At 42.2% G+C, this 25,618-nt stretch overlaps 1 protein-coding gene across 6 annotated transcripts in view; it reads left to right on the top strand.

Moving 5' to 3' along the window:
• Window positions 1-25,618, top strand: part of TSPAN4 (tetraspanin 4) — a 412,521-nt gene that overhangs the window by 59,261 nt on the left and 327,642 nt on the right. For 5 of the 6 annotated variants that reach the window (XM_056493428.1, XM_056493430.1, XM_056493432.1 and 2 more), the window contains one exon: window positions 7,065-7,160. The gene's annotated coding sequence lies outside the window, so the exon portion shown is untranslated. Of the gene's footprint in view, window positions 1-7,064; window positions 7,161-11,455; window positions 11,519-25,618 lie in introns of all 6 variants that reach the window. The other variant, XM_056493429.1, reaches the window with a different exon arrangement.

Genomic DNA, 25,618 nt, shown 5'->3' with positions numbered 1-25,618 from the left:
CAATTAAACATCCTCTGAAAAGAAACCTCTTAAATGGTGAATTTGAAATAATGACAAATCAGGTTGAGATTTAAACTTTCCCTAACCATTTAATAGCATCTAAATTAAGAAATATTTGCTACTGCAGATTTGGCTAGGGCTTTAAAGGAAAATGAGAGTGTTCAAACCACAGGAAATCAATGGCCTAATCGTCTGGAAAGAGTTCATTGCAGTGCCAGGATAACCTGTGAGAGCAATAGCCTATTCTGCAGGTGTAGGGAGAATATTTGTCACTGAAGTTCTACAGCAGAAGCAGTTCCATGACAGGTAACTTGTGAGGTTGTGAGACTGGGAGTTGAGAATGTCATATATAGCTTATGTCAGGGAGGGAGTCAAGAAAGACTGAATGAGGGATGGTGAGATATTCTCTTTATTTTGATAGGAGCAGTCACATTTCCTTCCTTTCTTTCATTATAGATAATACTCTTTTAAAAACAATTTAAAATGCAATTTTAAACTGCTTTCTTCTCTCGTTAAGGTGTAGACACCCAGGTAGCTGGGTGTGCTGCTGCAGTGGGAGCTGCAGGTTGTGCTCTGGGTGGGGGACACGGTGGGAACCCCAGGGAAGGGGCTGTGACCTGGTGCTGACCCTCTGCACAGCTGCCCATTATGAAGGGACTTTGGTCCCAGCAGTAAAAGTCTGGAGTGGTGTGAGTGTGATTTCTGGATGGTCAGACAGGAAAGTTCCCTTAATAGCTTTTTTCGTCCAAGTAAAAGTTAAACAAGTAAAAAATCACAGCAAAACAAAAGAAGAAACAAATAAATAAAAAAACCCACCCTGACTTTAATAACAAGCAAATCCACATCTAAAATGGAAAAAAATGAAACTTGAATACATGTATCGTTTATTGCATTTCTTCTTAGTTAAATGAATTGTAGTATACCTTCCTTAACAAATTTGCATGCTGATCTTTAGTGTATGGGATGTTTTAATCTAAACATCTATATGTTTTATAGTTACCAATCAGGGAGAATTGGCCCTTTTTTTTAGGCATGGCAGCTAAAATCAGAAACCAAGTTTAAAGCTGCAGACCTTGATTATGGTTTCATGTTTTGAACTTACAGTAATTTGAAGTTAATTATGATTTTTGAAAGTATTCCTATTATCACCTGCACTAATAATTTATCTTGATTATGAATGAAAGGTCAGCATCAGGAAGATTTTGCTTTTTGGTAGATACAGAAGGGTGTCATGGGAGCTGCTCCTGTGCTCTTTGGTGAGATGTAGCATGTCCTGCAGAGATCTTCTTGGGATCTAGAAATTCTAGATAGGAAGGCAGACCTTGAGAGTTCACTATATGACAGTGAAGGAAAGCAGTGACTGATGCAGAGAGACCTTCAGGGGTTGACTGTTTCTCCTTTGTTTACCTGCTTTGAGGAATAACTGCCCTAGACTGCACTGGGACACTTTCATGCTTCCCAAGGGATGGGTTGTTTGTGTTACTGATTCTACCTAGAATGACCAGGGTATGGAACAATGTAAAGCGTCATCTTTTTGCTCTGTATTTGGGAATAAAAGTCATAGAAGTGAAAGCTCTGTCTGAGAAGAGCAGACTTTGTTATTGGTTGGGCTGAGACTTGGGAACAGCCAAAGGAGGATCACAGATCTTGCAGCTATCAGTGCTGGGTGCTGAGCACAGATGACTTTGCAAGCAGAAACACAGGATGCAAATATTTAACAAAGCCTTTTTCAAGCCCACAGGAGGGATGCAGAGTGCAAGTTGATGTTTGAAGCACAGTGCCTGAGTGACAATCTGCTGTTTGCACTAACTCTAATAGAAGTTACACGTGCTCATCAGTCTAAGAGTTGATATGTAAATGGCCTGGACTATGTCAAGAATAACTCCAGAAAGTAAAATCAATCCAGTGGTTTACAGAGACAAGAGTGAACTAATGTTGTGGGAATATGGCTGTCAGGGTTAGTGCTGATCTAAGGAGGATAAGAATAGTGTAGAGTTCAGGAAATCCTAAAATAGGGGTGGCAAGGGAATAACTATTTATATATTCCCCCATGTTTTATAGATATATATATAATATATATAAGATACCAGCTGGAGATGGCTTATCTGGCAGATTTGCTGGGGCTTGAGTACATGGTGATGGCTATGGGCATGGCAGGAGAATAGTCTTTCCTGACAGTGTGAGGATATCTTGCATCAAGCAACAGGAATTGAAGGAAGATATTTCAAGTGATTGCAAGTTGTCAAGTGAAGTTTTGTTTGAGGGGAGACCATGTGGGCAAAAAATACAATGTTACCTTAATTTAAAAAATCATAAGTAAAAAAGCAGGGGTGGGTAGGAGACTGGGTGGCATTACAGAGAAGAATCTTGCTGACATTTCTTTTTGGTATTTTTTCCCCTTAAAAACAAGAGCAAGCAGTACTCATGTCTACTTTAAAATATATGTTCCACAGCCTCTTGTGTTTAGTAGGACTTCAGAGAATAGCTTTTTTTTTGTTGTTGTTAGAGGCACTGTGTGCCAGTACAAGAGTTCAGTCAGTCAGTAAATTTCCTGAATTAGTTGCAGCAGTTGAAAGCAGAGCAGAGACTGAAAAAGGCCCCTTGCCACAGTGAAGGTGACTGTGCCTAATCTGTGTGGTGCTAGCAACTTCTGTGTGTTCTCTTCATGGCAGGGAAGTTGAGTTGTGCTACACATGTATGTCCTGTGTGCTGCTGTGACACAAATTGGAGCATTTCTCTGCTGTCCCTGTTCAAATCTAACCCTGGGTGTCTGTGAGTGCTGGCAAAAAGAGGTCACATAGTAAGGACTTGTGGGAAGACCCACACAGCAAAGTGTTTTTAGGGTCAACTTCGAATGCCGTTGATGATGGCTCTGTTGTTAATGATTCTGTTTCTTAGAATTGCTGCCCAAACGACTACATTTTGGAATTTATCACAGTTTGGGTGTTGCCTCAATTAGGAGGGATGAAGCTGTTTAAGGGGAAGAAAAAAATTGTTGATTGAGCTCAGATGAATGAAAACCCAGGCAATATTAGCACATCATGGTACCAAGTGTTTCCTGCCATGCCCACCCTTTGACTTCAAAAAATCCGGTTAGTCTAAGGAGAAGGGTTTGGCAGGGTGTTGGTGGATGACAAAAAGGAATATTACCCAACAGTGTCTGCTTACACCCCAGACAACCAGGTATATCCTGGACTGCATCCAAAGCAGTGTTGCTGTTGGGCTAGGATGTGGTGAAAAAATAGAGCAACATGACTTCCTTCAGAGGCAGAAAAGAAGCAAAAGCCCTTTATTAAAGAAGCAATTATACTTTTATAGACTAGATCATAGAGCTGAGGATAGAAGTAATTTCATTGGTCCAAGGAGGGTAACACCTCTTATAAATATGCTTTTACCAAAACATCACATTTCACATGTACTCTTCTGTGCACAACAGCAGGTTCTGGCTTTCTTAGTAATTCTTTCTCTCCTGTTTTCCTTTGAGTAGCTTGAGAAAATTCACCCTGCTCTTTTTCCCTAGTTCTCCCAGTATCCACAAAGCAGCATGGCCAGCAGGTCAGGGAGGTGCTTCTTCCCCTCTGGTCTGCTCTAGTGAGGCTCCACCTGCATCCAGTGCTGGGGCCACCAGCACAGAAAGATGTGGACCTGTTGGAATATGTCCAGAGGAAGGGTTTAAAAAATGACCAGAAGCCTGGAGCATCTTTCCTTTGAGGGCAGGCTGGGGGTGTTGGGATTGTTCAGCCTGGAAGATTTTATAGCAGCTTTCTGGTACTTAGTGGGTCAACAGGAAAGATGAACACAGAGTGTAGTGACAGAATGAGGTGCAATGGTTTTGAACTGGAAGAGGGTAGATTTCAGTTAGGTATTTGGAAGAATGATGATGATTAGATAGGAACAGGTTGGAACAGATTTTCTAGAGAACTTATGGCTGCCTCATCCCTGGAAGAGTTCAAGACCAGGATGGATGGGGCTTTGGGAAGCCTGGTCTAATGGAAGGTGTCTCTCTCCATGGTGGGGGGAGTTGGACAAGATGATCTTTAAGGTCCATTCCAACTGTATCATTGTGTGATGCTGTGAAGTAGCAGCAAGCTCTAGAAAATACTAGAGCACTGAGAGGTGTCCTGCCTCTAGAAACCAGTGTGCAGATAAATACAAACCCTAAGGAAATATTGTCCTGTGTTACAGCAGGATCTCTGTGTTTGACAGGAGTGCCAGCAGGGAATGGAAGAGTAGGAAGAGTGAGTGTGGGTATTTCAAAGCAAGAAAATCAGAGAGCAGGACTTTTATCTAACTCAGGGTGCCCAAGTTCCTGGAAAGCTGAGCTGTTTGTGACAGATTTTTCATCAGTTTGAATTTGACATTAGGATTCAATTCACCTGCTCTTGTTAAGCTGTAGTTCCCCCACTAAGAACTTGTAAAGTTAGCCTGAAAAAAAAAAAATCTCTTTAATGATTGGGAGTTGTCAGGGAGATTTTTAGATGGACTCCACATGGTGTGGGACATGCCAAAGAGCCTGGAAGCATTTGACACAAGCCAGGACAGAAAGACTGAAAACATGCCTCTGGTCTCTGGAGCAGGATGTCTGGAGTAGCTGGATTTGAGGGGGGCCTTGTAGCTCTAATTGGAATTACACTGCAGCTGAGGTTTCTGTTACTAAACTTAAAACTTGAGAAGTCCCCATTGTGCACAGCAACCATGATAACCAGATATGGATATCTTATAAAAGATCATCCCTGGTCAAAAGAAGAGACAGAAAAAAAAGCCAGCCTGAGAATGAAGGTGGGACAAAAGCAGACAAAATGTTTTGCCTGGGGTTATACAGCAGGTCATTTGTGGAGAGGGAAGTGGAGCTCTGGACTCTCTGCTGGTGGTGCCACCACCTTCTTTGCTAAAAATTTAGTTGCCTGGGCTCACATGTAGAATGAGTCAAGAAGAATCTGTGCAATGGCTATGATACTCCTCAAAGAGGAGGATTTTGGATGTCTTCTAGGCTACTCTGCTAAGGTATTAGTATCATTAGTATAAAGCTGCCCCTTCTGAAGGCAGTGTACACCTCTGTTGGAGGAGGCAGGGCTGCACTCTGATCAGCCCTGCCTCACATGGCTTTATTCACCATGTTTAATGGGCATGATGGAGATGTGGTGGTACTGGGCTGTGCACAAGTGCCCAGGCTTGCTGCAGTGTTGTGTGCGTGCTGCTGCATCTCTCTGCCCTATCTCCTGAGCTGCTCCTCAGCTCTGCTGAAAGCACGAGTGACTGCAGTGGGGATACAGACATCCTGCATTCCTGTGGAAGAGATAAGGCATGCAGTGTGTTCCTGTGCATCTGTGCTTGTGTTTGCTATGCTCTCCAGGGATGCAAATGAAGGATAAGGCTGGGTCAGGCCAGTGGTCTGTCTTACTTGTTTTCTTTTTTGCAGCTGCCAAGAGCACCTGCTTGAACCAGTCAATATCAGTCCACAAAAGTCATGGAGAAAAAGGATTTGTTTGAATTATTACTAGAGCTTCTAGCTTGTTCTTACTTCACTATTGAGTTTGTTTTTATAGGAAGAATCTTTGCTGTTATGAGTCACTCTGGCTTAAAAGCAGGATTTTGCTTTCAGATGCCTTTTGCCTTAAAAGGTGATGTTGCTCCTGGTGTTTGTCAAGTTTAGGAAGAAAAAAAACAATTTGAAAAATCATCAGGCAGCTCATTCTTCTCAAGAAACACTTGAAACTTCCATAGTTCTTTGTTTTAGAAAAAATCAAAATAAAGCAATGCTTAGTGAATGCATTGCTGATGCCTCTTCAGGGCCAGCTTGATTTATATAACAGTGAAATATCAGACGATGACACTCCTGTGTGTAACAGGGATGTAGCTTGCTTGCTGGTGTGTTAGATTTCTAGACCATCTGGAAATTAGTGTCATTAAACACCTGAAATAACAAGATTAAAAAAACCAGACAAACAGCTGCAAAAAAGGTGGGAGTTAAACTATGGAAGCCAGGCACAGTTGATCTACAGACCTAATGTCTTTCAAGTGGGTAGATAAAGCTTAGTCTTGGCTGTGTGTGGCCACTAAGGATAGAACAGTTCTTTTTCAGAGGTTGGCTTTTTAACCCTGCATAATTTACAGTGGAGATAATTCCACTGTGCTTAACTAGAAAATCTATCTGCAGGTACAAACTTAATGCTGAGGAAATGTATACACTAGCAGAAATCTTGTGGCACTAAACAGTGTAATTCATTATCAATTATAAAACTGCCATGGAAAAGGAAGGGATTATTCTTCTCAAAAGGTTTTGTCTACAGCTCTGACCTTACTGCTGCTTTTGTAGGTAGAGCTAACCTGATATGCATTGGCTGATTATGCATTCAAATGTTTCTATGCGTTTGAATATGGCCATAAAGTCACTTTTCCACATGCAGCATCACTTAGTGAAGTTTTACCACTCCCAGAAGAAGATGCTTTTATTTGTGCATATTTGTTGCATAAACTGCTTCCACAAATCTAAGCTTGTTTCCTTGGCATTTGTCAGCTTCAGAAACTTGAATGTTTAGAAGTATTTACCAATTTCACTTTTCCTTGCCATGACGTTTTCCCAATATAGGAAACAGAAGCCACGCTCTCTTCTGAATGCTTTCTATGCATTATTCCTTGGGGCCCACAAAGCTTGTTTCTTGTGCTGCTGGTGGACAGTAAGTCACAGCCTGCTGTTCTGTAGACACTCTTTATCTGGACTTTTCTCTGCATGCCCAGCGTGCCTTGTTCTCTTGCCATTGCATGTTCACTCTCACATTACTCGTTTGTAAGTGGAGTCAATGACAAAGTCACCTGCTTTAAAGCTTTTAAAAAAATTCTGTATTGAAAATAAGCAAAAAGAGATTTTCCCCAATAAGTTAATGTTTATTTACAAGTTTCATTTTAGTAACGAACGTCACTGAGGTTAAAGAATGCGTGGGGAAGTACAGAGGTGGGGTGAAGGGGGATGTGGGGGCAGTAATACTGAAAAGTTTGTTCCTGAAGTGACTTCTGATGACCAGCTGTGTGTTTTACTCATGAATCTATTGTTTTGTGTCTTGCAGTGGCATCACTGAAGGGGCCAGCTGTTAACTGCTGTGGGAGATCAAGAGCTCCTTCCAATTGCATCATCTGTGTCATCTGCAAAACCCTCAGTTACAGTGAGTTTCTCCTGCACACACACTGTTTTCTCCAGTGAGGGTTTGTTAACTGTAATCTGTGATAATTTTGTTTCTCTATTTATACTTTGTCAGTTCACTTGCTACTGCAAAAAGCTTTGATTTTTGAATCACAGGCCAAAAGGATACACACACTTCTCATCCTCCAAACCTCATACTTGAAGCTCATAGTTGCAAATTCTTCTAGCCAGCTGCATACCTTGTGAGGGAAATGATCAAAGACTGTATGCTTTGGGTGAGTGTTCTGGTTATTCATCCAGCAGCCAAGATGAGAATTGGACAAAATATTTTGTTCCTGAGAATACCTTCAGAAAGAAAAACCTATTTAAATAAAAAATGGAAAAAAAGTATTACTTGAGCAAGGAAGATTAAACTTGTTCAGAGTGCCAGAAACACATCATACCTGTGTGACATCTAGTCATAGGCATGGCAGGTGAAAAGAGAGGGTGACTCAGTGCTGGAGTGTTCCTGAGTCTGTACCTAGATATACCCTTAAAATGAGATAATGGAATTTTCTCTGCAGTGCAAGAGAGCTACCTAATTTAGTGCAATTTCGAAACTGAATGAAACTCTTGAAACTCCAGATTCTCCCTTTTAGTTTCCACCTAAAGGAAATGAAGAAAGTGCATCCCTAATCCTGCCAGCTATCTGTGAATGTCCATGTAACATATAACTTGCCTGTGATTCTTTTGTCAGTAATTCTCTTCTGCTAATAACTCAGTAAAACAGACTGGGGTCATTTCAGTATTTTGCATAACAATGATAACAGTTGCTTGCAAGGCCATCTCCAGTTTTCAGCCAATTTAGCCAATATTTAGCTGGTTGGAAGAGCTGAATTGTCTTCTGAATTGGAAGAGTTGTTTATGTCCTGTGTGGAATCCATCTGCAAGACTAGAAAGGTGGGAGCACATCTATGCATGTGGAATTGTTTGTTTTGATGAAAAATTGAGGACTAAATGAACAAAAAAAATACTGAGAGTGCTTAAGGGGCTGTGAGTCACTTGTACAGTTAAATGGCATTGAATGTTGACATGGACTTGATTTTGGGTTATGAGGTTGAGTGTACAGGAATTAATTGTACTCAGGCAATGGATTCTCCTGAGAACTGATGGCAATAACAAGAGGAACCAATGCCTTAAGAGGAAAATGCCCTCGAATCTCTTGAAAGCTTTTAGGAAATGATTTTGGCACAATGTGTGTTTCTAGCCTGTGTCAATATTGCAGATGCATAAATTATACATGACTTACAAAATAAGAAAAGTTGCTTCAAGGGAGCTCTTGTGTTTTGCCTGTAAGGATGGAGCCAGCTTGCAACATATGTAGAGAATATTACCTGTCAGAAATTGAATATTGAGTGAAAGTAATTGTTTTAATCAAGAGTAGTTAAAAGTGAGGCTGAATTGAAGGAAAAAACCAACTGCTCAGCTGGAAGACAGCTTCCAGTGCTGCAGACATTCCCTGAGATGCATACTTTCTGTATTAGGAATATTGATCTGGGCCATGGTTGTACCTTGCATTACCACTGCTCTTCCTGATAATTGAACTAAGATTTCTTAGCTCATTGAATTTTGCTCCTTTCTCTGCACCCAAGTTCAAAACACTTGGTGAAGAAGAGCACTGCTCAAAGGAGCAGCTTCTTGGTTCATGGATAGATAATTGTCAGAATGTACTGGCTCAGGCAAAGACATTCTGGTTTATGTCAATTAGCATTCCTGACAAATCATCTGTGGTGATTGTGTGTGTTTTCTTAGGAGAGTTGCTGTAAAGGAGTGGCATTGAGGGCAGTGACTGTATGCACAGTCTGAGATACACTGAGCTGAATGCTGTAGAGGAGCCTGAGACTGAGTTTCTGCTAAGAAGCACCCTAGGCTGCTTTCTTTTAAGTGGTTTTTGTTGGTTTTTTTTTTTTGTTGGTTTTTTTTTTTGGTTTTTGTTTTTTTTTTTTTGTTTTAATCAAAAGCAGAATTGTTTCCACACATGTTGGCTGTTTCGTATTTCTCTTGAGTCAGTGTCCATTTCCTTCTCATTCTTTACAGTGCCTTGGGAAAAGTGTATCCCTCTTGAAACCAAGGAAGCCACCTCCAGTTTTTCTAGCTGAAAACAGAGGGGTGAGGTTGCAGATGAGTGATGTCAAAGACCTTTGTGTACTGCAACATTTGGCTACTGCATCCTTGAGAAGGCAGAACTCTGCAGTTGTAGCTGCTTGAGCAGGGCTCTGTCAGAGCAGGTCAGCCCTGGTGCAATGCTGGATGCAGAGTGGATACTGGTGGCCCTGCTGATGCATTTGCTTTCTTAGCCCACATCACTCTGGATGTTTTGCTCTCACTTCATTGTTCTTTTGTTGAGCCATCAGACTTCCTGAAAAAGCTGCACAGGTGAATGCTGGCAGATGTGTCTGTTGGAAGGAGAGTGGTCTGGTAGCTAACTTAGAGCTCTGCAAGTCCATTTTCATCTCCATGATCTGCTTACAGATTCCCTCTGAGAATTCAGTAGTATGATTTAGTCTCTGTGCCAGTTCCCTCTCATTTGAAGAACACTTTTCACTTTGGATGGGAACTGAGGGTGAGCATAGAGCCAGTGAATGCTCCAGTAGAGTGGTTGAAGAAGTAACATAATTTGTAACCAGGAAGTCTTTCACTAATATTTCTGCATAGTTTAAGTAGCATCCCTGAAGTCTTTTTAGCAGTCAAGGTGAAATGATGAGCACTGTATAGGGATGAAGAATGCAGGGTTGTATATCATGGCAGTGATGCAGATGTGCAAGTGTGAGATCCCAGCATCCACAGTCCCACTCTGATCACTGAGGATGTCTTTCCTCTCTGAGTGAAAGTGCTTGCTTGGACCTGGGACACCAGATGTTAGCTTGGGTTCACACTCCTTACCTGGAATTTCACTGGCAAGTGCTTCCATGTTCCTTATGTGGCTTTGCCGTGTGTAGCCTCATTGGCTTAACTCCTCTGACCTGCCTGTTGCATGTTGGCTTTCACTATTTACTTTAGGGTCATAGTAATGTCTTTCACCTTGCTTTCCAAATGTCACCAGGCAAAGTTCTTTCTAGAATCTGGCTATTTCATGGCTGTACAGCCTACCTCAGAATTGTTACTGTCCCTGGTGTGCAAATGAATAAGATCTTGACGGGATTGACAGCTATAAAACATTCCCTCTGAACTCTGAGATGAAAGTGAGACATTTCCTTTCTCCTTCCAGAGGGCTCATCTCCTGTAAGAGGAGGGAGGTGGCTTCCTTTTCTAAGATGTAACTCCTATCAGGTATCATAGCAGTGTCTGCAGCACTCCAGGGCAGCATGCTGTGGGAAACTGGGAATGAAAGGTGACTCTGCCAAGAGGCTTCTGTCTGCATTGGTAGGATAGTACACATGACTCCTATGGCATTACCTGGAGCTCACTGGTGATACCGTGGAAGGGAATTAGGGGAAAATTAAGTTTGGGTTCAAGTATTTAGATTGTGAGGATACTCCCTGGGGCTGATCTGCTTGCTTGCTAATGGCATAGCACAGGGAAGAGAATAAAGAGTTTGTTTGGTTTTGCACTGCAAATACATAAGCCACCCTTGCTTTGGCTTTCAGCCCAGGGTGAAAAAGGCTGGCTGATCACCCTGCTCTTTCAGTGTTGACAGCTGTTGTTGTCAGGGACAGATGTGACTTGGGTCTGAGATAGGGATAACAGTGTGAGTGCTTTTACTGGCAAGGTAGATTTTTAGGAGATAATGCAATTTGTCTGTTGCACAGTTAAAGGGAAATGAGAAAGGCTTTTCTGTTCTCTTGGTGGATTTTTATCACTTTTTTTCACATTGATTCCTCTGATGCCAGGAGATTTGCTCAAATATTCTAGTACTTAATGGTCCTAGATTATATCTTTGGTTCATCCAGTCTCAAACCATTCCTCCTCATGCCCAAACCAGTTACTGTACTAGCATGGAAGCAGGGAGTTCTGGGACACCACTGACTCTGCAAATCTAGATCTGTGTGTTTGATCCTTATAAAAATGTTTTGGAAAGCTGAACAAGAAAACAGTGTAGGAATTTGGTGGGCAGATAAACTGCATTCCTGTTTGAGGCTGTTTATTCATAGCTTTAACCTTTTTAAGGCAAAAGGAGGCTTTTTTTAGCTTGCTTTTTTTTCTCCTTCCTTATTAACCAAAACAAATTTCCCTCTCGAAGGAGAGGGTGGAGTTGGGAGGAAGGAAGGGTGGAATTGAAACTGTTTCATTAAATCAGTTTAATTATCATTAACACACGATTTTGTTTTTACATTACAGTTCTGAACACAGAAGAGTCTCTCTACACTTTCCAAAGAGGGGAAGCCTTGTGGACAGAGGGGGGTGAGTGAGGGCATGGAGACAATGAAGTGGTTATGGAAAGCTTGTGACTTTTGCTTGGGGCAAACTGTCAGGAGGGTAATCCAGCTCTCCTGACTCTTAGTGTCTGTGTTTTGATGGTTTTGTGGTAAACTGCTTCTGAAGCAGAGAGAGCAAGAGCAGCCCCAACATCTTCATTCCTAGGTTGGTTTGATTTTTGGCTTTAACTTTCTGACTTCAGTGTGCTGCAGAAAGGGTGACTGAATCCAGGGCCTGTGGATCAGGTTTGTAGGAGGAAGGATAAATACTCCATACTTTGGGACTGAATGATAACCCAGGAGCTGGTGCAGAGCATTGCTGCTCTGTGAATCTCTTGCACTCTGATGTTGATTCTTCAGTACCTTTTAGTTCTCCCTCCTTCTGTTGATAAGAGTTGAATGATCTTGACAGGGGAACATCTGTGAAGTTCACCTCTGGTGGTGTAGAGCTCTCCTCCATGCTCTCCTGACTGAACATGTTACTCAAGATGAGATCCTAAATTATCTCTTCTTGAAATGTTTTACTCTTGCTGTGTGTACTCCTGCAGTTTAGGAGAACCAATGAAAAACAGAAGTTGTCTCTGTGTCTAAAGAAATAAAAAATTTCCTGTTTTAGAAATACACAGGAAACCTGCCCCAAAACATATAAATCCTTCTCATCCAGTGATAACCTGTTATAAAGTTATTGAACTCTGTGTATAAGCTCAGACCTGGAAAGACAGCCTGGTTTTCCAAGCCTGAGTCCCAGGGAAGACTCCTTGCTCCTGAGGGATGAACATAGGGCAGGAGCCTTTTCTTTGGATTCTTGGGTTCTCTCTTTATCTGATTTATTTTCCTCTTTGACTTCTCCCACTGGGAAGCTGCTCCAGATCACAGCTACTTCATCCTCAGATTCCTCTGACTTTCAGCCAAGAAGAGTTCATGGTTGGTTTATTTCATTTCTGCACCAAGAAAATCCTATGGTTTAAACATCTCTTTGCATTTCTTGCAGCTGCCTCTCCTCAAGTGTGCTGCAGGCAGTGACCCTGTCCTCTATTGTGCTGTGTTGTCAACTTAAGTCAAACTTTCCTGAGATAGGCCTCTTAGTCTAACCAGCACTTCCATGCACCTACTTTCAATTCAGTAAATTACCTTTGAATTTTGCTATGATAGAACAACTCACAATAAAGATGTGAGAAACGGCCGCCTTGCATTAATGCTTGATTTCAACATCTAACCATTAACTGGCTTGAGCATGAGCATATATATATATTTATATATAGATGTCTGAGAAGAATCCTCTGGTCTTGCTTTGAGGACATCAAGTAATGGTGACTATTTCTGCACAAGGATAGTTCTGTCAATGGCTGGTTACTTTGATGTTTAACTAGGTGCTTTATTTGAATATTCTGCCTTCAGTCACTGCATCCTGACATGCCTTTCCTTGTTACTTTACAGAGGCTTCTATTATCACTAATCTGATCTTTTCTTAAAAGTGCTCTAATAATTATAGGCTATGTAAAGCAATTAGTAAATTACAGTAGTTTGTATTTCCAAAATCAAACACTCTTATTCCAAGAAAAAGTCCCCTTTAAGGTGTCTTTGAGTATCCAAAAATGGCTCTCTATCAGCTTGCATTTCCAGATGACACTAGGCACTACATCAGCACGAGTATATGCAAAGAATTAAAATAAAGTCCATTATTTATGACCCTCTCTCTGAGATTCCCTGGCTTGTGTGAGAAAAGTGGAATTACTTGGAAATACTTTGCTTCCCCCTGGATTTCTGGCTTCTTTGAAGGTTGTCTTGATCTTTGTGAATAATCTTGGGTTTATACGTTTGATTTCATGCCAGCAAACTAAATCTTTCTGTAATGCGCATTCCTTCAGGCTTTGTATACCATCAAGATTTGAGGGTATCTCCCACTGTTTGTTGTAGTGCTGTTTTCCCTCTGCTGGCACCAGAGAAAAGCAGGATGTGGTTGTGAGCAAGGCACAGCCTGCTGTGCACAGCGTCAGAGTTTGTTACCTGGCTGTGCCGCCCGTCCGTGAGCAAACTGCGGAATCGCTCCCTGGCTCTGCCTTTTACCTGGGGCAGTGACACTGTGCCTGGCCCTGCTGAGCTCTTGCACTTCTTAAACCCTTCCAAAGACTCTCACATCTTAGCCATTGGGCTTACAGGGGTGGTGACACAGGGTTGCTAGGGGAGATTAGCTTGTGGTCCCAAAACCCACCTGATCTAGCAAAACAGCACTCTCACTGTTGGGAGTATTCCTTCTTAGGATGCTGGTCAGGAGGGCTGTGGTTTTCTTTTTCATTCTTTGTGCTGTCCCAATATCTGTTTTTTTGTTCCACACTATCTCTTCTAATATTCTCTAAATCAGTGGCTTCTAACCTTTTTGGAACAACAGACACAAAGTTTCTGGCAGGCTGTGCTCCTTGTTTCATACATCGCTGTTCTCACATTCAGAGTCAGTAATTTTGCTTATTAGAGAGTCTACAAATGTTTATCTTGCTCCTGTGAGCTTCTACTGGGGGACCATTGTGTTGCTCTCAGCATAAGGACTGTTTTTCTTCTGCTTCACAGTGCCTTCCTCTAAAGTCTTGTTTTAAGGTGTAGTAATACAAATACATTTGTCCTAAAATCAATTGAGTAAATACCCCATGCCTCTAAAAAAAAAAACAAAAAAACCAAAACCCCAGTGGGTATTGTCACATCCCGAGGTGTTTCCTTAGACCTGAGATTACCTTAGGTGGACATGCAGGTGGTCTGGAACTTAGCTCTTTCTAATGCCCATTAATGAGAGACTGCAGGAGGCTGTTCTTAGAGGTTTTTATGGTTGTTTATTCTTCCTTATCTCAGGAATGCTTTGTCTAGCAAACAGCAGTCTGCTCGCCAGACATTTAGGGCAGAATCTGCCTGGTAGAGGCAGGACTTATCTTTTATAGTCTAAATTACGTACTAGGTATTTACAAATGACCCCCAATACAATACAATCTTCTACATCATTTAAAGAATATCATAAACTCATCAATTAAAGTAACTTGCCATACATCCCACTGTCATTGAATAGTTTTTCACATATGCAATTATAGTGTCTTCTACTTTCTCTTTTCACGTTTTTCTGAAGGGAGAAAGTGCTCTTCTGCTTTTAAAAGTATTCTTTTCCTGCTTTGTTGCAAGTGGTTAGTTCATTCTGCATTACTTTTTTAGTCACTTGCACTAGTCCTTTAAAAGTGCAATTACATAATTCATATAAATTTAGAAAGGGAAAGATGAAGATCTCTCATGTCTATTTTTTATCCTTCATAGAAGCTGGGAAGAATTCAGGTTAGGATTCTGGAAAGTAATTAGCATTTGAAATGGAGGTTAAGATTAGACAGTTTCTCACGTGTGATGGAGGAGATGATTCTTTCATTGGGAGAAGTAATCTCTGTTTTAATAAATGACTAATTTTGAGTCCTGAAGCAGCTTTCCCATAGCTATGTGGTTTTTTTTTTCTTGCCAGAGAAGGTCACTGTCTGGTTTACTTGGACTTGAGAATCCAAGTAATACAACCCTCTGTATTCACCTAGAATGTGGGCAATCAAGCAGCCTCTGCTTTGGAATTTGGTCTGAATAAGGCTGATTTTATTTGTTTGTACCACAGCAGTGTTCACCCACCCCAGCTGGCAGCTCATGCTGTGTAAGCACTGTGCAACTTCAGGACAAGAAATGGTTCCTGATCAGACAGGCTTCAGCCCATGTGGAATAGCTGATCACTGTGTTGGTAAATGCTCATGCCTGAATAGAGACTTCATCCTAGCTGTGCCCAGCCCTTCCAGACAGAGGGAACACAGTTTACAGTGAGAGCTGTGCTTTGTGCATACACTGTGCAGTTGGTCTGTGTAGAGCAGCTGTAATTGTGTCCCAGGTGTGAAACTTGGGAAACATCCTTGCACACAGGCTGCTGTTTTCCCTGAGTAACACCTGGAGAAAGACAGTGACCAGCAGTGGGCTGCTGGTGTCCTGGGGTCACAGTCCTGCCTGTGCTTTTCCCAGAGACCCCCAAGGAGCTGCACAGGGAGAGGAGCTGTGGGCTGTGTGAATTGTTGTAACCTGCTCCCAACCATCTTTGCTATGGGACAAGTCAGCACCTGTCAGGAGAGAGATGAGGGAACAGGTTAGGGTTTAACTTCTGTTAGGGGCTTCTCAGTTTGGGCTATATGAGCTCTTCTGCCATGTCATATATTGGAATGTTGCAGTCTACATTATTAAGTTCTATTTAAGGACTCATTTGCATTGTTCACTTAATAAGAAAAGGAAAACAAAGGTTGTTTTAACAGAAATCTGGGGCTTATGATTTTCCCGTCTGCTCCTGGAATCTGCGTTTAAACCCAGGATTAGGAATTTATGGACAGCTCTGATGACATGAATCTAAGGGAGAATAATTCAAAACTGTCAGTCTTGTGAATTTTCCTGTGATGCTCTTGAGCTCTTGATGCTCTAAGACCTACTTGTTTCAATCTGTAAGCTCAGAAATAGTGTTGCTTCCACTTGCATTATCCTTGCATTTAAAAAGCTGTATCTACAGCTATAAGGACTGCATCTTGATCCATTTTAATGGCAACACGGATTGCATAGAAGCTGGAGACTTGTGTTTGTGTTCTCCAGAGTAAGATTTCCAGTCGTCATAGTGAGAAGTGGATTAATTGCTGCAAACTGCATGTGTGTACTTGAATCTCATCTCTGCAGTCATTTTGATGCTGTGAGTCCACCATTAGCTTCAGATGCCTATAGCCCAGCTGTCTGCCTCTGACTGACTTACATGGGCTCTTGTTCCAGACAGGAAAGGGGAAGAGATATTTTAGGACATTTTTCATCTGACCCTGCTTTAGAAACAGATGAATCCTGTCCTGAGGTGACTATTTCTCTCCACTGACTGTAGTGTCAGGTGTTGATGTCAACATTTGCTGAAATGAATCCTGTATGAAATATATCCAGTTTTAAATTTAACTGGTCAGGCATTTTCACTTAAGTGTAATTCCCAGCTGGCAAACACGTCCTGGTGCCCAGGGAGCTGGTTGTGTGCTGTACTTTCTCTACTTTTATTCTTCAGCTCTTTATCTAGAGAATGAAAATTATTCCATCATGACAGGAACACTGGCCTTTAGAAAGCTCCTTTTATCTACACAATACTTTCTGCGGTATTTTTCCACTTTTGCTTATCCGTCTTAGAGCTGGATTAACTTCAGAAAGACCTTGTATGGAACTCTGAGGCACATTTATTTCTTTGACCAGTAAATCAGTATTATAGTTTCCTGGGGCCTGGAAAAGAGGGTATTATTATGGAGTTATACTAAGTCCACTTTCCTGAATGCTGAATTTCCGAGGAAAAGATATAAATCTCCCCTGTGCAGGAGAAGAAGCTATATGAAAAAGACTTCAGGTGCCTTTTCTCTTTGTGTTTATGCTTGCTTGCCTTTCTTTTCTACTTTCCTCCCTTTCCTCAGGTGTTGCTATATATTACTTAATCTCCTTTGAGGTAAGTATAGCTTCTTTGTCACAGTGTGGAGCACATTAGTATTCAGAACCGCCTTTTCCTGTGTCAGAGACAATATTTTGCTTCTTTGTAACCCTAACCTTCTTGGAACTCTCCAGCTAATATTTTTCTTCCCTTCTGTCTTTTGTTGACTGTGGTACATTGGGTATTGCTTTATTCCCCAGTAACTTTTTGGTTTTTGTTCATTACTAATGCATCCAATTTATGAAGGCATGAAACCTATTTACAGAGGAAAGCAAAGGTGGTTGCAGGGCTTGATGGAAGTGGCAATAAGAAGCACAGGCTCTTGAGTCAGTGTTTTGTATAGAGGGAGGTCTAGCATAACAGCAGAGAGGCACAAATTCTTTGGCTCCACAGGATCCTTCTGGTGTGTCTGGTCCATCTGGAAGAGTTGTGCTGAGGCTTGCTGGCAAGGGCTTAGGTGAGCAGAGGGGTTGACAAAATGGGGTTCCATTCTCCCAGCTCATGCCAGAGGACAGGAAATCCCAGCTGCTTTGCACCTCTGTGTCTCTTCCACCACCATTCTTTGTTTGCTTGCAGTGCAAACTGCATCAAGAATAAAGTTTACTCCTCCAATGCCAATACAAAACACAGCATGTGGAGCTTTGCATCCTGTCTCCTGCCCCCCTTTATTTTCCTTCCTCTGTGTTCTACTGTCATTTTAGGAGATACTGGAGGAGTTCCAGTAACTGAAGCTAGTTTTCACATTACTTTTCTCCCCTTCCCTCCTCACTGTAGTCATAATAGCCTTGACACAATCTCATTGTATGCATGTTTTAGAAGGTTTGGAATCCTCATGGCATGCAGGCGAGTAGGGTTGACGTACATGCTTTGCAAATATTTATCATTATCTTCACATGTTGGAGCTCTCAATTTCTGCCAGGATCTTCTCGTCCACAGCAGATTTTTGGATCACAGAACTGACATATATGGGGCATAACAGGCTGTGAAGAACACCTGGGTAGTTTTCTGGTGTGGAGAGGGGATCTACTTTGATTCTGGTTGGGATCCCCTAAAGGTCTAGGGAGATAATACTTTGGCAACTATGATAGTGAGGGATTAAGTAGACAGCTGATGGTGGTTGTAAGGAAAAACACACTTTTATTTGTTTGGGAATGTTACCCCAGACCATCCTTCCTTTTGTCATAGATTAAATGTGGTTGTAGCTTCTCTGTTTTCATCTGCATGCTCAGGGCCTGAAATGCAGACCTGTGATTCAGGGTTACAGACCAGTGTTTCAAGTGTCTGTTCTGGCATCTCACCAGCAGGGTTGTCTTGTTCTTAGCTCGTCTCTTAAAGGATACAGCTAACTTGTCACATTTAGGCCACCAAGTCACTGCTTTGGTGAGTCAGTGTTGTTGATTATTTGCAGTGAAGTCACACCTTCAAATAGCATTTATTTTTGAGCAATCCACATTTTGATAACTCTCAGCCTTCTCTATAATTTGCAGGTAATCTAGTCTCAGTTTTCCACCTTCTCTTTGGTGTTTTCCCAGTCTTACAAGAATGTTGTCCAACTGGTAATGGTCACCCATGAGCTGTCCAGAAACTTTTGATTCTGTGCTTTGAAAGTGCTGTAAATCTAGTTCATGGATTACAAATCTGGCCACCTAGGCAAATAAACAAAAACAATCAACACACCAGAATTTTCATGATGAGGTAAAGCTCTGACAGGAATAGAGCAGTAGGAGAGAGTTGTTGGTGGGGAAATCTGACAAGTTAATTTATTTTTGGTGTTTTAATTGGAGCGGTTGGGAGACAGAGAGAAAAGATGGTGCAGGAGACAAGAGTAAAGAAATCCTGGGAAAGGGGAGCAGGGAAGGAACTGTAAACATGACCAGCAAAATAATCTACTTCATGTGCAAAGTCCATTTAAATGTAAATTACCTAAAGTGATTTTTAGTGGCATTTTTTATCAGTGCAATATAGAAAGACTGAATTATTTTCCCTCTTGTTTAAATACGTGATGCAGACAGCTGTAGAGAGCTATAAACATCCCTCATCTCTCCACTTCCTCACACCCACTTCTTTCCTTTAGGCTCTTTGGAGCTGTTCCCTGCAGCAATGCTTCCAGATAGTGACAGTGTGGCTGTTCACTTCAGTCACCAGAGCCCTGTCAGGGCCAATTAGCATCCTAATGAGTGGCATGTACCATCTTGGCAACATTCAGTCTGTGCTCGGTACCAGGGGACCTCTCCTCTTAAGAACCAATCTTGTCTCATCTGGACTCTACTGGTCATAGAAACCTGAAAAAAAAAAAAAAAAAAAAAAAATTCCATTTCATCTTGTCTTCTGAGTCCCAGGGGCTTCAGCACTGAACAAATATACTGTCCTTTCTTTTTGCTGAAAATGATGAATCTTGGCTTCAGGGAGGGGACTTAAATCAAACCGATTCTCTTACAGGTACTGAGGACTTCAGGCTGAAGCTTCAGTGAGGCAAAGTAATGCAGTACTTGTTCTTCAGAGCTCTGTTGAATGAGAGCAATCAAAGACCAGCTACATAGTCTTTAAATATTGAGTACCTGGCCAGTATGAGGACTAAAGTGGTGCTTTTCTGAAATTACTGCTACCTGTTGTTGTTTGGTGGTCTGCTGCAAAATCCACTCCAGTAGCATCTGCTGTCAAAACTCTGCTTTTCTCATTCAATCAAACCATAGCTGAATGCAGCACAGAGCTCTTTTGGGTAGCACAGGCCAGGGCACGCAGGTGAGGAGATTTAGGGGAGGTTTCACAGCTACTCAGTGCATAGTGGGAGTCCAGGGTGTAAACATGCCCCCTAGCACCCTTTGTCAGTGTGGAGATTTTACAGGCTTTGTACTCTGCTCTGCCAGACTGGAAGAGGAACATCTCTAGCAGCAGCACAGTTAAATGCTGCAGTATTAAATCACCCCATCCCCATGCTGTGTTTTATTGTTCAGTGACAGCGTGCTTTCAAGAGAAACCCATGCATCCATCCTGATTTTCAGCCCTAAAAGTCAGTGTTCCTTCTTGTTAATATGGCACTGCTGTCCAGTCCTGCCATGTCCTAGCTCTTCAGTGGCTGAAATGCAGTGCTTTGATGCCAGGGCCAGCTGGTTGGCACAGCTGGCACAGCCACACCAGGTCATCTGGAGGGAGAGGTCAGCAGTTCAATGGTCCTTAAGAGCAGCCAAATCAGTGGTGATGCCAAAGAGCAGCTGAAGGGCAGTGTGTTACTGTGGCTGCACTGCAGTAGGGAGGGTTTCAGTTTATGGGGCTGTGAGGGTGCCACCTTTCACTGGTAGCAGAGCAGTGTGTGCTTGAAATGGCATTGTTAACATTCTGAGGACAAAACACAATTTTCTTCCCTGTAAGGGGCAGGAGATCTTGAGCGTGAACTCAGGAGAGCGAGTGAGCAAGAATTATTATTTTTAAGGTGATAATGATTTTTAAAACACACCAAAAAAATGGCCCTGCCATCCCTTAGCCCAGTGTGCAAGGCTGAAAGACAGCACATTAACATATCCACATGGTGCATATGTTATTTTTAACATTGCTGTGAGAATTTTCCTGAATTTTTTTGAATGGCGTTTGCATTTACTATCAGAATGCTGTCATATTGCTGTCATGACTTTTTAAATCCTAAACTTAATGTTTTGATGTGATCTTCTGCAATGTCACAAGAACTTGATGGCCAGGAAGGCTGCAGGTACATAGATAGGAGCACTGTGTTTGTTGGAGTACTTGCCTGCACCTCTTGTCTCTTCTGGATGTGTCCCCAAAATACCTAAACCTGTGCCCTGGAGCCTTTTCTTGGAAGTGCCACCTTGAATGTCATGGTATCTGCTACAGTCTGGTTTGTAATGCACTGAGCCAGCTCTCATGTGCATGAGGTGTAGTAAATCAGCAAGGCTGATTAGCTGCATGCTCATGAAGCACCCAAATAGAAGCACTCCTAAAATGGCCCAATGATTTGAATTCTTCCTTTTGTGATTTCTTATGTGCATGATTTAGTTTGTAGATACCTCTGAGATTGATGCCCTCTGTCCTCCTCTTATGGGTCCCTGAGCACCCCCAAATCTGACATTCTAGGTATCACACAGTTACAATATGCTGCTTTCCCAGGGCATCTTGCATTAAATTCTACTGAAGGTCACACTCAGTTTTTCTTTATGAACATGAAGGCCAAAAATTTAAAATAAAACATAGCCTCTAATAAAAGTGTGATTATTGTGTAATGATCTCTCTTGAGAAGCTTAGATGCTTAGTGAAGTGTCAAGTATTAGATTAAATGGAGAAAGTTGGCAGAGCTGATGTAAAAGATGGGTAATAACAGGGCAGATTTTCCCACATTAGTCTGCCTATGTTCCTAATCCTGACCTAGAGCAATTCTACCTCTCCCTTCAGAGTAAGGAAGTGACTGGGTTTCAGTGTCTGTTTAACAAGAGCCCTGCTGCTTTCCACAATATGTGTGGGAAGAGAGCATGTAAGCTCCCAGGCAAGGGTTTGGGGGCCCTGACCTGGATTGGGGCAACTAATCACATATATCACCTGGTAGCCAGGGGCTGGTTAGTTAGTTGTCCATGCTGCAGAGGGGGCAGAGCCACAGCATGAGCCAGCCCTCCTGTCCAAGTGGAGCTTCACAACCTTCAGAGCCATCTGGTTTCTTAGGACTGGAGCCAGAGGCTTAGAGTTAGGGATTCAGGACTGAGGCTCGAGGGCGATCCTCAACTGCCCAGCAGAGCATAAATCTCATTGGTGTGACTATATAGACATATCTATTGTGGCCATATTTGCAAAAATCATATAGATCTCTAACTCCCACTGATCTTGAGAGGATTAGGTGCATTCATGACTTTGTATATCAAAATCACCTGCTTCAGTTCTTCTTTTGCAAAATCAATAGAATACTCCATCTTCTTTTTACCTCCCAGTCTGTCTTTGTAAAGATGCAAGGGACTTATCCTGAGGATTTGTTTCTAAATCAGTGGGGACATGCTCTCAGTTGGGACTCTCATCACAGGGTAGTTACTGCTTTATGTCAGGGTGCAGAGCTGTCACACACAGTTTTCTGTTCAAGCACATAGTCAAATGTCAGAGTCTGCAGCTCAAATATGGTCAAACCAATAATCTGAGTACTCGGTGGTTTTCTGTAGTGCAGGACAATTCCCAGAGATTAATGTAAATGAAAGAGCCTTTCTAGTGGAAGCAAACTACAATTCTGTGATTGCATTAGATGTTTCAAATGGCTCTGTAAAGACTTGGCAACTACATATTTTTGAAGCACATTTATTCTTGGTGCAGGTTAGATCCTAGCTCAGTGATGAATTATTTTAAACTTTAAAATGAACTCCTTGTCCTGATGTCAGGATGAATTGTGATCGAAAGGTGACTTATAAGAGAAAACAAATATTTATTTGACTTGTGAATTTTTTCTTCATATAGTAGGTAAAAAGAGCACAAAGAGCAGACACTTCTTGAAAGCATCAGTGGTGGCTGAAGGAATACTAAAACAAAAAGCATATCAGATCCATGTAGTTCTTTCAGGCTTGCAAAATTTCCTTCTGATTGAAGTTCCTTTTCTTTCATGTCCACTTCAATTAAACACTGGAGAAAAACTCTACATTTATTTCAGAGTTCCAGTGTCCTTTCCAGGTAAAGTGCAGGAGCTTGCAATGTCTGTTCCCAGGACACTTGTAGAGGCAGTTGGCTGTGCCAGTTACAAAAAGCTGGCTACAAAAGAGGTAGGAAAGGAGAGCTTAGGGTTAAATTTAAAATTTATCCAAATACTTGGAAGGAAGAAAGCTGCCATCATCTTGCTGCTCCCAAAACTCATCTTTTCCAATTGCTGAGACTGATTTTAATCCCAGTCGTGGTCTGTATTTGTCTGTGCAAGTTGTTTTTTACCAAATGGCTGATAAAGTATTGTCTCAGCATCATACTGTAAATCAAACTTAAAACCCACATGACCTGATATGATGGCTGCTTTTTGGCTGGAAGCAAAATATCCACCCTAGCATTTACTTTTTTTGAATACAGACTATGGTGTTTTGATTATTTCCTGCTCTACCCTTATGCTTACTACTTTTTTTCACTCATTCCATGTATGTATTTAAGGGATTTTGAGGTGTACCTTGTGTTTATTAGGATAAATGGTTTTTCAGCAATAATCTTGAGTATCAATAAGGAATTGATAACTTCTGCTTGTGACTTCCTGCATTTATGGTCTGCATCATTCCTAGTGTGGCATTCATGGCATGGTAATTAGACAAAGCCTTTTTATGGGGGAAATTTGGTGTCTGCCTTTGAATTTGAGCTTGTTGTGGGCAGAGCTGTGCTAACAAATTCCTGGTCTATCCACGTGTAAGAGGCCATAGATTGTGCATAGCTTAAATGTGTGACCTCAGCAGGTTGGGGGACACATGGAGAACAACTGCCTCAGCACATACACTAGACCTGCTTGATTTACTGTAATCTGCTGATGGATCTGATACCTCAGTGTATATCCCCTCTCTGGTCACATCTGTGTTGTGTTTCAGGGACTGGGACTACTGTGGAGCCAAGCAGTGGGTTTGGATGAAGAAAACAGAACTGCATTTGGTGTGGAGTGAGCAACAAGTTGCTCTTCTGTTAGAATCTATTCACTCTCTGTTTTGAGTATTTTCAGTTGGCTGCAGGTATGTTGTGAAAGCAGTATAATGTACTTACACATTATGGCTAGCAAGGAGAGGACTTTTGAGCATGGTTTTGGGATCAGTGTATAAAGTCTTTGTGCCAGGGTTCTGGAATAGGATTGGTAGCAGGATTGCCATGCTGTCTGTAGTCTGCTGATGCAATCTGTAGTTCTGCTGAATGAAGGGGTGTCAAGATACAGTATTTATCTCACAAGAAACAGCAAGAAAGATGGTACTTCTGTTCTTTTCTTCTCAGGCTTCTTGAGCTGTCTCTCATTTTGACCACAGAATCTATAGAGCTGGATGGACTGCCCTGGGTGGCTTGAGAAACAAATGTGTAGTATCGGGGAGTAGTGGCCAGAACATGAGTTTTGAGGACCATGCTCTATTGTTGCAAATTATATGAAAGAAGGTTGGTTTCTTTTCTGTGTGTGGGACAACAACTGAAATGCTGTCAGTGGCTGCCTGGAAGGCAGCTGTGCCCTTGTGGTCTGTTGTGGCTGGCTGGCTGCAGGCTCAGGCAGTACTTAGAATGCAATCCTCCCAGGACTGGCAGCGTTAAGGTGCCACGGCACAGTTCTGCAGCAGTGATCTGCAAAATGTCTGGTTGTGCAGTTCATTCTGGCCCATGTGGCTCCCGAGACACTTCATTGTCTATCAGAGCTGTATGTTTTCTCCCTGTTCCAAAAATGTGGTTACAAATACTGTGTTTCTGGCTTATTACTTTGAACATTTTTTCTGCCAGCTCACAGGGCTTCCTTTTCCACCACCCAAGTGCAAAACACTCATCTTCGTTGTCAGCTCCTTATAGCCTACCCCTGCCCTGTGCATCTTGTCCTGTGCAATACTGAGACATCACCCCCATCTGCTCTGTCAGCCTTGACTCTTCATTTGTCATGCAGTTCTGAAAAACCTCCTTCATGTTTTCTTCCGTGTCACATCTGGCAAGAGGAGCTCTACTTAAAGGTCACCAAAGCTGACAACTTTTCTCATTCTCAGTCCTCCCATAGCACTCTCCTGTGCCAGCAGCAAGCTGGGAGATGAGGAGACAGCTGCTGCACAGGGAGCACCTGCAAAGCTCAAGGGAGAAGCTGCTGAGTGACAGAGCTGCCCGTGTCCCCCTTTCTTTGCCCATGTCAGTACTCTGTGGCTGCCCAGGGAGGACTGGGGTGTGGGAGGTGGGAGAGCACTGCCTGCTGGGGCTGGCCTGCTCCCTGCTGAGCCAAGGCTGCCTCTGTGCAGGGCACCTCAGCCTTTACTGAAGGGTGCCTTCCTAAGGAGCTCCGAGCTGGGGGTGATGCCATCGTGATGTCTCCCTCACACTGTGAATCCCCCAGAGACCTTAGCTGACAAGTCCTTTAGGACAGGGACAATGCCCCCCTAACTTTGTGCCCACTAGATGCTTAGCAAAATATGCAGGAATGCCCAGCAATTCCTTCACTACCTCCAGTGCTGGTCGCTATAAACTTGTTTAAGGTCTGTCCTCCTTTCTTGCCATGGAAAAGCACAGTGAAATTTATATTATGCATAAGAGAGAGAGCACATTCTTTCATCAATGACAGAAATAGTGCTGGCTGTGGTTTCAGTACTAACAGCAACTAAAGCCCCCTCCAAAAGAGAACTTTTTTCTGTTCCACTCCCTTGGTAGACAATTTTATGGGCTTTTTGTCTCATTGTTTTATTTGCCCCAGTTGTTTGTATATATAAAAAGACTAAAGTAGAATTATTGAATAAAATCCCCATTGTTGAATTGTTGTGTTGCTCATATGGCTTCACACAGATAATTTTTTTTAATCTTTGTTTATAAGACACTGTGTATTGTACCTCCTCCCAATGGTTGCACTTCCCCAGACGAGCTAGAATCTGCTCCTAATGCTTTTTCCTTAGCTGACTGTAATTCTGTTCTAATCTGGGAAATACTTCCTTTTTGTGT

Source organism: Oenanthe melanoleuca, chromosome 5, assembly GCF_029582105.1.
Source record: "Oenanthe melanoleuca isolate GR-GAL-2019-014 chromosome 5, OMel1.0, whole genome shotgun sequence".
NCBI lineage: Eukaryota > Metazoa > Chordata > Aves > Passeriformes > Muscicapidae > Oenanthe > Oenanthe melanoleuca.
This window is presented reverse-complemented; position numbering and strand designations above follow the sequence as displayed.